Source organism: Monodon monoceros, unplaced genomic scaffold, assembly GCF_005190385.1.
Source record: "Monodon monoceros isolate NGI ecotype Baffin Bay Population unplaced genomic scaffold, NGI_Narwhal_1 Super_Scaffold_21, whole genome shotgun sequence".
NCBI lineage: Eukaryota > Metazoa > Chordata > Mammalia > Artiodactyla > Monodontidae > Monodon > Monodon monoceros.
In genome coordinates this window covers 145,803,930-145,817,904 of record NW_021703778.1, presented here as the reverse complement: position 1 = coordinate 145,817,904, position 13,975 = coordinate 145,803,930, and the positions used below count along the sequence as shown (strand labels likewise).

General features: G+C 53.3%; 1 protein-coding gene across 2 annotated transcripts in view; it reads left to right on the top strand.

The window, feature by feature from the left end:
* The window catches only part of ELMSAN1 (ELM2 and Myb/SANT domain containing 1), a 67,254-nt gene that overhangs the window by 26,794 nt on the left and 26,485 nt on the right, over positions 1–13,975 (top strand). The gene's annotated exons all lie outside the window — the stretch shown is intronic.

The following is a 13,975-nucleotide window of genomic DNA, read 5'->3' as shown; positions in this document are numbered from 1 at the left end:
TGCACCAGGTTGCACCTCTAGGGCCCCCACCAGGCTTCTGGATAAGGGCCTGACGCTTTCAAGCCTCAGCCCCAAGGAAGCCTCAGGAAGGTGGACCTAGAGGAGATACCTGCCACTCTGAAGTGGGAGCCCCTGGGTATTGCAGCCCAGCCTCCAGAGTGAGCTGCTGCAAGGATGAAAGGGGAAGTTACTCTCCCCCATTTAAAACTTTGTCGGTCACAACTTTAGTGGCTACTTCCTGCTTCCACGGTCCCACCTGGGACCTGTGTGCCAGCCTGTGCAGCCTCGCTCAGGGGACGGTGGGATGGGGGAGACCTGGCTGGCCTTGCGTGAGTCTGGAGGCCGCCTAGGCACGTGTGTTCAGGGGATCCCTGTTGGCAGCTGTGGCTGGAGGGAGGGAAGGTCTGGCCTGCTCCAACAGGGGGAGCCTGGCCTGGTGGCAGTCTGGAGGTCTGGCCTCTCCTTGGCCCTGCAGCTTCAGGATTGAGACTGGAGGCCTGATGCAAGTGGAAGAAACGCAGCTCTGAGGAGAAGCCTCGTCTCCCTTGTGGGGCCCCGGCTAAGGGAAGGAAATCACTTGTCTTGCTCCAGAACCTCCTAGGGATGGTGTGCATGTGCCGCTTTAACATCAGAGGAATGCACCCTTTTCACAGGCTGTTAGATGGCTTCAGGATGAAGGGGAAAGGAGAAACTGTCCCTGGTTGGGAATTTGTGGATCCTCCTTTTCCTACGGCTCTGGACAGTGAATAATAGGGGTGTAAACACTCAGTTACTGTGATAAACCATCTCATTGTATGGCTCTGGCTCAGTCTCCACTCTAATTGGATTGGCCTCTGGCAGGTTACGCTGGTCTGAGTAGCTCCCAGAGGCCAGCGGGGTGAAGAACCTGGAGGGTTCCTCCCCTGCCCCCCAACCATGCAGCTTGCTCTGAGACGACCTGACCACTGCCAGTGTGGTCTCTCCAAGCATCGGGAAGAACCCACACTCCTCCTGGCTCTGTCAGCCCCTCACCCCACCCTAGGAAAGAGTGCCCTGGAGTGCCCATGGGGATGAGAGTTCAACTTTTAAATGTGGGATTTAAAAATAGCTTGAGTGTTTAGCCCTGTGGGCTGCTGCTTTTAATAAATGGAGAAACAAAAAGGCAATATGCAGTTACAGATTTCAGCTGAAGGCCTCCTGTGGCTGCAGAACTCAGGAAAGGGGTGCCCAGTGGAGACAAGGCCTCTGGGCCCCTGAGTGGGAGAAGGATTGGCAGGGGGGTGTGCATGGAGCAGAGTGTCCTGGAAGGGGAGTGGGTCCAGTCCAGGAATCTTTGGCATTGACAGCCCCTCTCCTGCAGTTGGGTCTCCCAGAAGCAAACCTTGCTCCTGGTGGAATGGGCATGGCCACAAATAGCTGGGAGATTCCTGCGTATCCTTCTAATCCTGTTTCAAATGTCACTTCTTTGGAGAAGCCTCAGCCTTCTGAATACTCATTTCCACCTTATATAGTCATTTGTGCACATACTGTAATGTGGTCAAATCATAAACTGGGAGCTAGAGCTCCTATACCTTCGAAGAGTTGAGGTGAGGATTTTGCAAGTTAGTACATATACACCAAATGTTGAAAGCACATTTCAGTATTATCAGAGTTCTGCTCTATATTGTTCCCACAGTGTCCGGCATCTAGTAGGTGTTTAGCATATGTTAGCTGAACAAAATGAATGAAAGATCTCCATCCAGAAAACGTGGACTTAGCATGTGGTGGGCCCAGTGAGTCCTGCTGCGGGATTCATACTGTGCCATTGCTTTCAAAAGGGTTGGTCCATGTGTGAGTCTGATGCTGGTGAACCCAGTCTCCTGGCACTGCCCTATGGCTGGCCTTCTGGAGAATATGTCCCAGTAATCCTGACCCCAATGGGACCTCAGGGTGAAAGAGTGTTGGAGCCTCCTGCCTGGGAGTCTGCTAACTTGGGCATTTCCTTTGGCCAGGCCAATTGGCACCCTTCCTGTGTGTGCTCGAATTAGTACAGAAGCAGCCTGGGGGCTCCATTCTTCCCTGACACTCCACAGGCTGCAGCAAATGCAGCCAGGGGTTGTGTTCCATTGGAAGAGTTGCTTCTGCACAGGCAGGATCGCTCTGGCTGTGTGGGGCTGAACTAAGTAAACTCCTCGAGCTGGGCTGGAGCTGGGTGGAGTGTGCTGAAATCCCCAGTTCTTACTTGTAGGATCTACATTTGCATTTGAAGCAACATTCAGGATATCGTGAGACTGTGAGCTCATTTCATGAATCAGAAGCATTACAGCATAACTTCAGTGTTGGAAACTGCTCTTTGGAATCCAGATTACCCTCCCTCCACCCCCAACACACGCACACTTACAGGGGCTCTCACAGTCACGCACTTGGGAACAATAACAGTCAGTGGGACATCAGTTAGGATTCCAGAGCCATCAGGCAAAACTTGTGTACACCTACTTCCCTCCCCGCACTCAGAACACCATTCCTGGATGGTGTGTGGACAATAACCTGGGCAGTGACTCTGAAGGAAGCCTGGCAGGGGCATAGGAATGAGGCCTGGGCAGACCTGGGTTCGTTCTTCAGCCGCCCCACTTGCTGTGTGGCTTTGAGCATTGCTTAACTTCCTGAGCCTCAGTTTCCCTACCTATAAAATAGGGATGATAATAATTACTCATAGGGTTGCTACAAAGGTTAAACAAGATCATGCATGAAAAGTGACTGGCACACAGTAGGTACTCAACAGATGATGGCTAGCATTTCACCAGTTCCTACCAAGCCCAGCTCCTGTTTGCCTTTTGCTCCTTCCAGGGAAAAGGAAATGAAGGGTCACCTGCTTGTGGTAGGAGGGTACCCTTCCAGGCCACTGGGCTTATGTAAATGAAGCTCATTTTCGAACTCCCTAGGCCCTGGGCAAAACTGTGTGATGCACTCCAGCCTGGACCAGCCCAGACCCTGCGGCCTGTGTACTTTTGCAAGGGATTCTGTCCCTGCAGCGGAGGGTTAAGGGCTCAGCTTCCCAGAGATCATATTGTGCTCTCGGGAACTTACCCGCCCAGGCCTCAGGCTGAACTGCTCAGGTGGGTGGGAGGAAGGCTGCTTTAGAAAGCCAAGGAAAAAATCTTGTCTTTGCTCCACCTGAAGCCTCTCAGTGTGACCTCAATGGAGTTCGGGTGGAGCCTGGGGTGGGAGTTGCTCCTAAAAGCACTTTGGCTGTTTCACCAGGTAGCAAGGGTGGAGTGGGAGGGTGGGGGGAACACCAAGATATTATATAAGAAGAAAGTTAACACATGCCTGAAGAGAGCTGGGGTTTTGCAGGGGTGAGGGTCGGGGGCTCCCTGCGGGACTCAACTTACTGGTTGTGGTTTTCGGGGACTGGTGGGGAGGAGAGGGGCTGGAGGCCTGAGCCGTCCCAGCCAGTGGTTCTTGATCTTGCTCTTCCTGGAACGGATCCTGGTGCTATGGCCAGCCGGGGAAGGTGCTCCCTGTTCCCTCTGCCTTTCTCTCCAGCCACAGGGAGCTTGTGGTGAGTGTTATTTTTTCCAGGCAATGCTTCTTCCTCTAGGAGTCTCAGGAAGGGGGGAGGGGAACAGCCAGGGCAAGTTTGTCCTGGCCAGAGCTTGGAGAGAGGGAAGTACAACAGGCTTGCAGCCAGAAGGGGGTTCCCTCTGAGGCCACCCATCTTCTCTGGGGAAATGGGGTCCAGAGAGGAAGGAAAATAGTGGGGGATTTCGATTCCCAGCTTTTTCCAGCAGCTGGGCAGACAGACCCCAAGCCAGCCTGCTGTTGCCAGAATTTGCCAGTTCCTGGGAGGGGAAGGCCCTGGAACTCAGAAGAGATCTCAGAAACGGCTTGAGTGATAACTCAAAATCCTGCGAGTACAAGTAGTCTGGCCTTTCTCCCCCTTCCTCCTCCTCCCCCCAGCCTGCCTGGCAGCTCTTGGGCCGCATCTGGCTGGCCTCAGATCCTCCATCCCACCTGACCTGGCTTTGACCTCTTCAGCTGGCCCTGGGTCCTAGTTCTGGCCTTTCCAGCTCCCAGGATTTACCCAGAGCTGGAAAACACTTTGGGACATCTAGTCCTTCACTTTCAAATGGGGAAGCTGAGAGGCAGCGAGTTCCTTGAAGTTCCATAGACTGTCCCCACTTTCGCTTCACAGAGGAAAGGCTCCTCTCTCCTGCCTCTGGTCCCTGCTCCTCCCAGTTTCAAAACGGGGAAGGGCCGCTTCAGTGCAGGAAGAGCCCAGAGGAATACTGTCTCGGCTCCTGGGTGTGGCCCAGTCTTCAGCTGGCTCCATAGTTATTTGTCTGTTTGTGTGTGTGTGAGTGAGTTTTGTGGTCAGGAGACTGGATCTGACTGAAAGCAGAAGTACCCACGCTCTGTGGGCTGTGCAGCGTGCAGATTGGACGGTACAGGGACAGACGGGAGAGGAAGGCAGGGGCAGAGGCCCTCCTGCACGGTGACTGCTGGTGCTCTTTTTGTCCTTGCACAGTGCTTGCACACTTGAGTGTAAACAGCCCTTCCAGGTTGCTAGCAGCTGCCTTTCCTTGCTGGCTTTGGGCAGAAGAGGTACCAAAAATAACCAGACAGGCACTTCTACTTGTGGGACTTTCACTGTGGTGGCCTCGGGGCAGGCTTACTTGCTCCCTGCAGGCCCCGGTGCCTCTGGCATCCCTGTTCAGACTTTCTGTGACCACCGTCTCCCCAGCCTCCCTCAGGTGATGGCCTTTCCCTTTTATTGCTCTTAGAGGGAGCCCAGGAGGGTGGAGGCTCCACTATGGGCTTGGAAGCTCTGCCAAGTTTTATCTGGGGACTCTTGTCCCGCCATGTCCCTGCAGGCCCTGCTGGCGCAGCTGAGTTCTGGGGAGGCCTGTGCTGAGTGTGCTCCTCCTGGGTCCCTAGGCCAGATGTCTGCAGAGCCCAGCACTGTTGCTGGGATTCCTAGTCCCCTTGTCCTGTTCCTGTCTGGTCAGCCCTGCTCTCAGCCGGCTGTGGAACTGGAAGAGGCCATTTCATTCCCTTCCAGGTGTTGAAGACTAATAATGAATGATCTGCCCCTGCCCAGCAAGGGGGAAATGAAATCACATTTATCGAGCTCTTACTTTGTGCCAGGTACTCCGTGTGTGTGTGTGTGTGTGTGTGTGTGTGTGTGTGTGTGTGTGTGTGTATAAAACCCTCATTTAATCCCACAATAACTATGAGATGAAAATATTGTGCCCATTTACTGGTAGGGAAACTGAGGCCCACAGAGAGGCAGGTGACTGCAGAAGCCAGGACACATCCTGTTTGACCCCAAAGCCCTGTCTTTTTACCAGGCAGCTCCCACACTTCTCCTGGCTATTTTCATGTGCACAGGGAACAATGCTTTGACCCTAGGAATGAAGTGTTGATGGTAGGAATTCAGGCACCATTAGCTGGCTGATAGGGGAGATATTTTGGGCTGGGAAGGGTGGGGAAGACCCCTCTGAGCCCTCCCTCTCCAAACACTTTACGGGGTAGCGAGAAGCCCAGCCTGAGCCACGAGGCCCTGCTGTGCAGGGCGATAGGCACGTGGGGGTCCGCTGTGTGTGTGTGTTGGGGGGGATTGCTGGGGAGTCACTCGCGCATGAGAGGAGTGGAAAGGTTTAGTTTAGCCCTCCCAGAAACCTTGCAAGCATCTCCATCTCCCCAAATATCCCAGCCTCCGTAGTCTGAGAACAGCTCTAGGACCATAGGCTGGAGTGGGTGGGATCTTGGGCCTCCCTTCCTGGCTGCTGGGTCTGACCCCAGGGCCCATCATGCCGGCTGGCTTGGCTCAGGTCCCAGAGAGCCTGGTTGGTGTGTACTCGGGGTTTGGGCTGGATGCTCTGCTGGTGCCTGGTGCCAAAGGCCTCTGGGTGTATTTCAGGAACAATAAAGAATAAATCAGCACAGGAGAAGAGGGCCTGTAGCAGCTGCTCAGAGACTGGAGAAACGCAAGGAATGTGTGAGCATTTGGCCGAGGCCCTGGATCTTGACCAGGACCTGAGAAAGGCCGTGACACTCACTGGATGCCTGGACGAGGGGGGCAGGTGGCTGGCTCTCTGTGCCCACTCTGCAGCCCGTCTAGGAGGCCCTAGGCAGCCATGTTGAGAGCCGCCCCACCTCTGCTGGCAGCAAGGTTTTGTTCTTCTTGGTCACTAGCAAGTATTGGGGAGCCATATTATCCCCATTCTTATCCTCCAAACCAGCAGGATGACCCCCTGAGAAAACTCCCCTCCCCCTCTTCCCCCAGGCCATCAGGTAGGTCTCAGCTCCTTCTGGAGCTGGCCAGGCAGATGAGCCAGAGCCCATGAAGACACCACAACTAGACACCGCTCCTGCCCATCCCCCGCTTCCTTTCTCCTGAGAAGAGGCAGCAGAGCCAGGTCTGAGGGAGTGCTGAGTGCGGGAACATCCCCTGGGAGGCCCTGACCACAGCTCTACCCAAGTAATGAGCCGTGTGTTCTTGGGCAAATCACGTTACCTCTCAGGGCTTCAGTCCCATCAGCCATGAAACTGAGATTTGGACCAGTGATCTTTGGAGTGGGTGGGCACTATCTGTCTCCCTTCTTTAGGATGTGCAATGAACAACCTTTATTTAGTAGTTTCATTTCTTGAGAGGAAACCCTTCTGAGAGCCCCATGCAGAGAGGTGACTTGTCATGCTGGGGCTGATGCTCAGTGCCCTGGGTGGGGGCATTGGCACTAGTAGGAACCCAAGCGTGGACTGACTTGACCCAGATTTCAGTGTGCCAGGGGAAGGGGCAGGAACCTGGGCCCCATGGGAATTTGGGGCGAGTCACCGCTTTATTTTTAAAGAGCTGTTGGCCAACTGTGGGTGTGGGGTTGGAGAGTGTGGGAGGGATGTGGCTTCCTCTTGAACTGAAGATGTTGAGCTTCACAGGTTGGCCCAGTGGTGGTAATCACCAGTAGCATCTTCATTTTCAAAGCCACTCGCCTCCCAGGCCTCTCTCACTCACTTTTCCTGACCAGCCACACTTCCAGGACGTGACTGGTTTTCAGGCCAGCTGAAGCTGCTCTCCAGGGAGATGTGAACAGCCCAGAGCCTGCTGCCATCCATCCCAAATAGCCTGATGTGTACCCAAGCAGGAGGCTGAGCCTGAGGCCCTGCAGAAAAGGCTCTGGGTTCCAGTCCTGGCTTGCCTCTATACTCCTGTGACCTCAGATCTTCAGGTGCCTCGTTGAGAAACGGGAGTGTAATAATACCTGCCTTGCCGTGAGGATTAAACGGGATCGTGTGTAGAGTGCTCAGCACCATGCTTGGCACATAGTAGTGCCCCCAAGAAATGTTGGAGTGGAGATGATGGTGAAGTAGAAGCCTTACATTTATGACATTGAGGTTTCACTTTGGCTCCAAGCCCTGCCCAGTGTCTTGCCAAAAGGTGGGGCCTCCTAAATGGAGGCATGAAGCGTTGTTATTGGTGTCCTTGATTCTGGGCCTTGATTCTTGCTCCTGTCTGTGTATTTGCAGGTAAGTTTCTTTCCTTCTCTGGGCTGCTTTGTGGAACAAGGAATTGGACTGAGTGAGATGCAGCATCTCTTGATATTTGGAATCTGTTCAGCTTCCGCAGCTATGCTCTGCTTTGGTGGTTGGCTCTGAAGAGAGGCACAAGCCACCTTTCTCTATGTGTTGTGGAGGCTCTTATTCCAGAGGGTGATTCTGCTGACTGCAGCTCCCAGCTCACGCCTGCAGTCCTCCCACCTCAAAGCCCTATGGGCTGTCCTAGCTTCCAGGGGGTCTTACAGATGTTCACGGTCTCGAGGGGAGACTGTTTCTGCAGGCGGGGGCTGGGATTATTTCTTGGGAGGGAGTGTTATATACTATGCTCTACTTGGAAATGGCCCCAGGAAAAGCAGCAGTTCTGGGAGGGAGCATGAGAAAGGGGAGGATCCACAGCTGGCTTTGTGGGGTTCTCATGTATAGCATTCCTTCTGAAGCCCACAACAAGTGTAGATTTGGGATTTTTCTGGAAGGATGATGGAAAGACCAAGGACTTTAAAGGCAGACAACAAGATTTTGAATCTTGATTCTGCCACCTTAATAACAGAGCTTCAGTTTCCCTCTGTAGAATGGGGACAATGAGATGCCTGGGTGGGAAGTTTGTATGCGTGGATTAGGGTATGTCAGGTACCTGGCGTGGGGAAAGTGCTCTGTATATGTTAGCTTCCTTCTTTTGGGAAGGATCTGCCTTTTGGACATTCTGTAGACTGGCTGGGGAAGTGAAGATGTTTGCTTGTGGCCGTCTTCCAGGGAGAAGTAGGGCTGAATAACAAGCTGTTACAGCCCTAAAGGGCTCTCCCTCCCCAGCCGTTTTGATTCCGGGATCAAGATTGGGGTCAGGTTCAGTATGTGTCTTGTGTGGAGCTACCCAGGCATTTGCAAAAATCTGAGATCTGCAGCTTCCTAGGGCTGTGCAGAAGGTGTGGAGAATATGGTCTGAGTAAGGAAGGAGTGGCCTTTCTGAGCTGAGAACTTGACAAGATACTTCCAACTTTCATTTCCTGTAAATTCCCCAAATTTCCTTCTATTTTTGATTCTAATTTTATCTCGTTTTGATTGGAGAACATACTTTGTATGATTTCAACCCTTTCAAATTTACTGAGACTTGTTTTATGGCCTAATTTATGATCTATCCTGGAGAATATTCTGTGTACCCTTGAGAAGAATGCATATTCTGCTGTTGTTGAGTGGAAGGTTCTATGGATATCTGTTAGGTCTATTTGCTTTATAGTGTTCAAGTCTTCTGTTTCCTTGTTGATCTTCTGTTTAGTTGTTCTATCCATTCTTGAAAGTGAAGGCTCCAATTCTTATTGTTGAATTGTCTATTTTCCCCTTCAATTCTGACAGTTTTTGCTTCATGTATTTTGGGGGCTCTGTTGTTAGGTGCAAATACATTTATAATTGTAATATCCTCTTAATGGGTAGACACATTTGTCATTATAAAGTGTCCTTCTTTGTCTCTAATAAGAGTTTTTGTCTTAAAGTCTATTTTGTATAATAGCATAGCCATTCCCAGCTCTGTTTTGGTTACTGTTAGCATGGTATATCTTTTTCCATCCTCTTACTTTCAACCTATTAGTGTCTTTAAATCTAAAGTGTGTGTCTCTTGTTAACAGTTGGATCATGGTTTTTGTTTTGTTTTGTTTTGTTTTTTTGCGGTACGCGGGCCTCTCACTGTTGTGGCCTCTCCCGTTGCGGAGCGCAGGCTCAGCGGCCATGGCTTACGGGCCCAGCCGCTCCGCGGCATGTGGGATCTTCCCGGACCGGGACACGAACCCGTGTCCCCTGCATCGGCAGGCAGACTCTCAACCACTGCGCCACCATGGATCATGGTTTTTTTTAAACCCATTTTCCCAAACTCTGCCTTTTAATTGGGGTGTTAATCTATTTACATTTAAAGTAATTATTAAAAAGGTTGGATTTATGTCTGCCATTTTTGCTATTTGCTTTCTGTCTAATGTCTTTTTTTTGTTCCTCTGTTCCTCTGTTACTGTCTTCTTTTGTGTTAAGTAGATACTTTTGAGTGTACCATTCCAGAGCTGTAAAATGGGACAAAGAAGAGTGAGGGTTAAATAAGATATTGCCAGCAATGCACTCAGTACAGTGTTTGGCAGATAGTAAAAGCTCAGTGAACATGGGCACTCAGTTGGGCCTTGGGCACTCTAAGAGCCATAGTCAGCCCTAGGGCTCATGGGACCCCTCATGCCTCCTGTGCAGGACACGACACCCTGGCAGGTGGCTCCCAGGGGAGTGAGGAGCAGTGGGTCCTTGGAAGCTGCACTGTGCCAGGCCCTGACCCTCTAGCCGTCCCTCTGCTCCAGCACCCGGGCACCACCTGGGCTGCTTATGAAGCACTGTGGATTTCCCACCTTGATTTCCTTCCCGTTACCAGACCCATGAACTAATAATCTCTCAGGGTAGGTTTGAGAACCACTGCTCAGCACTGACAGGCAGCAGACCTGGTTTGGGCTTGGTAGGCTTGGATTAGAATCCTGGCTCCTCACAGAGGACCTCCGGCTGTGACCTGGAACAAGTTACTTTTCAGAGCCAACGTTTCCTCATTTCTCAGATGGGGATAGGTGGTTATACAAGTGAGCAATACTCACACACATTGGACACATGGGCAGTGCTGGTGGCTACTGTTTATTGTGGCAGTTGCTCATTACAAAGGTGATTCCTGGACACAGGGCTTCTCCACCCCCACCCCAACCCCTGGCTCCCAAATTCCTCAAAGGCAGAAACCATGGAGTGGCGATTCCTGGAACAGACACCGGGTTACCTGACAACCAGTTCACTGCCCTCTCCATTGGGCCACACTGCCTCCAGGCCCTGCTTCTCCCAGCCTTGCTGCGGAAACAGAAGGGAATTGCAGAAGCCTTGTGAGCTAGTGGTTAATAGGGAGTAAGAGCATGAAGATTCAGAAAGGGTGAGAACAGTATGTGCCAGAGGGCTGCCTGGAAGAGGTAGGCTTTGAGGGAGGCAGGTTGTCAGTGGAGGCAGGGCTTCCAGGCAGAGGTGACAGCTCCAGCAAAGGCTCAAAGCCGGGGAACTCTCCCCAGGGTCACTTATTCCCTGTGTGTATCTCGAGCTCCAGGACAGGCCACCTTGCGTTATAATCTGTGTGTGTTTCTGTTTTCTCCCCCATTGGACTGGGGGCTCTGTGTGGGTAGGGACTGTACCTTGTCTCCTGTGTCTCCCCAGAGCCTGGCTTACAGCCAGTGCTCAGCAAATGCTTGTTGAGTGGATGAAGGGGCAGTGGGCAGACCTGCAGGGCTACAGAGGGTGTGTGTTTGTGGGAGGGCACAGTAAGCAGGGCAGGGCCATGTTAAGGGAGGTCCCTGTGAATGGCCTTCTCTGTATGTTGGTCTGGGACAGAGTCTGGCACTGGGCCTCAGGCACAGACTCCAGGGAGCCCTGCCCTAGACCTGCCGTTGAGCCAGGCCCTTCCAGAAGGGGAGGGGGGAGCTGGAGCAGCCTCTGGTGGCGTGAGCCCTGTAGGGCATAGAGAGGGTTGTGAGGCCCTCATGAAGCCCTCTCCAGAGGCTCACTCACTGCAGGACTGGCTGCAGGGACACTTGCTTTGTCTCTTCTGGACAGAGCCTAATCCTGCCAGCTTCCATTTTACCCCCTGGGAGTCCCGAGTCCTGTAGAAGGGGGTTTCCTGAGCTGCCTGTGATCCTTTGTGGCCCTTGTCTAGGAGGGAGGCAGCCAGCGCCCCCACCCCCGCCCCCACCCCGAGTATGGGTGGAAGCTGGGCCTGGAGGCTCAGTCCTTTCCTGGCTCTGCCTACGACTCAATGTTTTCTCTCTGCCTCAGCTTCCCTCCTATAAAACGGACCTGGCTATCCTGACTTTTATGGACATCCTGGGGGTGTTTGTGGGGTAGTGGGGGAGGAGATGATTAAGGTAGATGCCTGAAAGAAGCCCTGGGGGGTGCATAATAAGGCAAAGGATTTCCTCTTACCTGTATCCCTTTAAAAGCATCTCAATGTTGGCATTTTTACAGTCAAAGCTCAAACTTCAGGCAGCTCGAACCCTGGCCAAGCCTCTGAGCCTGTCCAGCTTGATGGCTGAGCCCCTGGGACTCATGATGCCCTGGCCTATAAGGGCTGAAGTTCAGTCTGGAGAAGTGATAATCCAGGGACTGTCTCTGGACTGGGAACGGGCACAACACGGGGCCTGCTCTCTCACGTCCCCAGGGGAAGTGACACTTGTGGGAGGCAGGTCCTCATCTCTGTGGCTGGCGTCTCCTTCCTTATTGGTTTTACATACCCCTTGAGAACAGGACTTGTATGTCCAGTGGCTTGGAGAAATGGGGCCCTGCAGCCTGGGTGTGAGCTCCCAGTTAGAGGGGGTGCACACAGCATTGAGATCATCGCACTGTGCCCAGAGGCAAGGTCTACCTAGGGCTTGGGCAACTCTAGCTGGCCCAAGATGGCAATTTCAGGCCACTCGCCCAGTCTGGCTGTAGCCAAAGGCCCCAGAGTATTTGAGAGAGAGCTTTTCAGGATGTGAGTCTGGACTGGAGGGCCAGCTGGGGCCATGCAGGGCTCCTCTAGGGAGGGCCCCTCATCACTGCCCCGGGCATCCTAGCCAGATACCTTGGTGTCTTCAGGCTCAGCCCAGCCATGTCAGAGCATGAGATAAACAGATCCACAGGCTCATGTCCCTGGCCTTGGTCTAGGCAGGAGTGGGAAGCCTTGAGGGAAGAAGGATGGGACAGGGGGCAACAGTGGGGCTGGCTCTTTGTCAGTTGTCCTGCAGGTAGTGTGGGGCAGGGAGTGACAGTCAAGGGGCAAGTGGCTTACGGGCCTGCAAGTAGAGAAGGATTTGTGTTCAGCTTAGTTGGATAGGACCTGGGGCCACTGATGGGATGGGATGGGGTGGGGTTAGGCGGCTGGGCCTCTTCACTTCACCTCAGCATGATGTGCTCAGGAGCTCTGATGTGCATCAGGGAGAGAGATCAGAAGTCAGGGCTGGGCAGGAGCCCACGGTGGATGCACTGGCCGTGAGCAGTGGCTCTGACTCACCTTGGGTGCAGTCTTGAATGAGCAGCCTAAGAGGCAGGTACAAGCCAAGTGCCAAGGTACAGTGATCTGCAGACTCTGCCCCCTGGAGTTTGCTGTCTGCTGGGGACTAAGAAATAGGCACCCGGAATTCAGTGTGCTGAGTCCTGTCATGGGGTTTAGGAGGTGTTATGGGCTCAGAGTATAGTACCTGGCTCAGACTTGGGATGAGGGCAGACTTCCCAGAGGAAGCAGTGTCTGAAACCTGAAAGGTGAGTAGGACTTGGTCAGATGAAAATGTTGGGAATGTGTGCTAGGCAGAGGCACTGCCTGGGCACAGACCTGGAGGCGAAGCAGCAACAGCACTGAGTGGTGGCTCCAGCGTGGAGTGTTGAGAGAAGTGGCAGGAGCCCAAGTCTGCAGGGACCTGTGGGCTGGATAAGGAGTTTAGACTTTGTCCTAAGACAGCCTCTTTGGCGCTCAGTGAGCTGGCTGGCCTTGAGATTCGGGGCTTTGTTGGGTGCCATATTGAAGTCTGTTTGCCTCGGGTTGGAGATGCATGAGCTGTGACTCCCCCTCTTCCTAGTGCTGAGTTTGCGGGGCCAGGGGTGGCCCAGGTAAGAGCAGGAGCTTGGAGCATTAGCTAGCCTCCCAGGGTCGGGGTGTCCTTCAGTCGGCTCTCAGACCCAGGTCAGAGCTGAGGCCCCGTGGCCGCCGGGACCAGGCTGGGCACCCCTTTCCTGGCCTGCGTAACCTTGACTCACAACAGTCTTGTCTCTTGGATGGCTGCATTGAGTGCCCCAAGCTTGTGAGTGGCCCTGGTCCCCTCAGTGGTCATGCATGGCCTGGCCCCATTGCCCTTTGGTGAGGGCTCACTGGACTCCCCCAGCCAATGTCACGCATGCGGTTGGGGTGCTTATGGCACGTGGGGAGCAGTACGTGTTCTGGTTGCTGTCCTTGGAGGGCGTGGTGTCACCACGAGCATAGAACACCCAACAGCCTTTTCAGTACCTTCCCTCGTGTGTGCAGAATACATGTGGTTCCAGCACTGTTTGCTTTACTTATTGCACATTGCTTCTTCGGTAGAGAGAAAGTGTTTCTCACCATAGATGCCCCTGAAAGCCCCAGAGGTCCCTGGCTGTTGAGATCAGATGCTGGCTGTGTCTTCTGCCCAGGGCTGTCTGTGGTGTGGTCAGGGACTGGTTGCAGCAGTGAGGCTCCCGGAGGAAGGGAAGAGTGAATAGAGCCTTGACAGTCAGACTGGTAAGAGTGGGTGTGAGTGTCTGGGGCCCCATGATGTCTGTGGATTTCCTTTTGCACTGTTTCTGCATCCGTTGTCAGAGGCCCTGCAGCTGGTCCCAAGGGTGAGCTGCCTGCAGGAGTTCCTCATTACACCCTCTTCCCTGCAACTTCAGGGAGTTGGCCCATCTGTTGGGAGCCTTCAGAAAGGACGGC